At 45.6% G+C, this 399-nt stretch overlaps 1 protein-coding gene across 1 annotated transcript in view; it reads right to left on the bottom strand.

Annotated features, from left to right (window-relative positions):
- PTGIR (prostaglandin I2 (prostacyclin) receptor (IP)) overlaps positions 1–399 on the bottom strand; it is a 3,319-nt gene that overhangs the window by 1,483 nt on the left and 1,437 nt on the right. The gene's annotated exons all lie outside the window — the stretch shown is intronic.

Below are 399 nucleotides of genomic sequence, written 5' to 3'. Positions count from 1 at the left end.
TGGGTGCGCCTACAAGTGAAAATGGCGATTGCGCCCATTACGCCGCACTTTTTACATATCGCCGCAAGCGTCGCAGCGAGAGCGATAATTTTAGGGCCATTAATCGCCGATAACACGAAACTGATGAGCGGTAAAAGTGTCGCCGATGGGCAATTTTGGGTGCGGTCGTTTTTTGTGACTTGGCGGGCGCGCGCACAATTTTAAAGTTTGACGTGTTTGGTGTCTATTTACCCGACGTGACCCCGCCCCTTATATTTTACCAACATATGGGTAAGAATAAATGTTTTTAAACCTAACGGAGGGAAAACATGTTTTTTCCTGAAATTTACAGTACTTTTTTCATTATATAGTATAAAAAAAAACATTGCCTCCCTCTCGACCCCCACCCCCCTCTCTCCC

This window comes from Nanorana parkeri, unplaced genomic scaffold (assembly GCF_000935625.1).
Source record: "Nanorana parkeri isolate BGI_ZX_2015 unplaced genomic scaffold, ASM93562v1 scaffold3431, whole genome shotgun sequence".
In the NCBI taxonomy this organism is placed as follows: domain Eukaryota; kingdom Metazoa; phylum Chordata; class Amphibia; order Anura; family Dicroglossidae; genus Nanorana; species Nanorana parkeri.
This window is presented reverse-complemented; position numbering and strand designations above follow the sequence as displayed.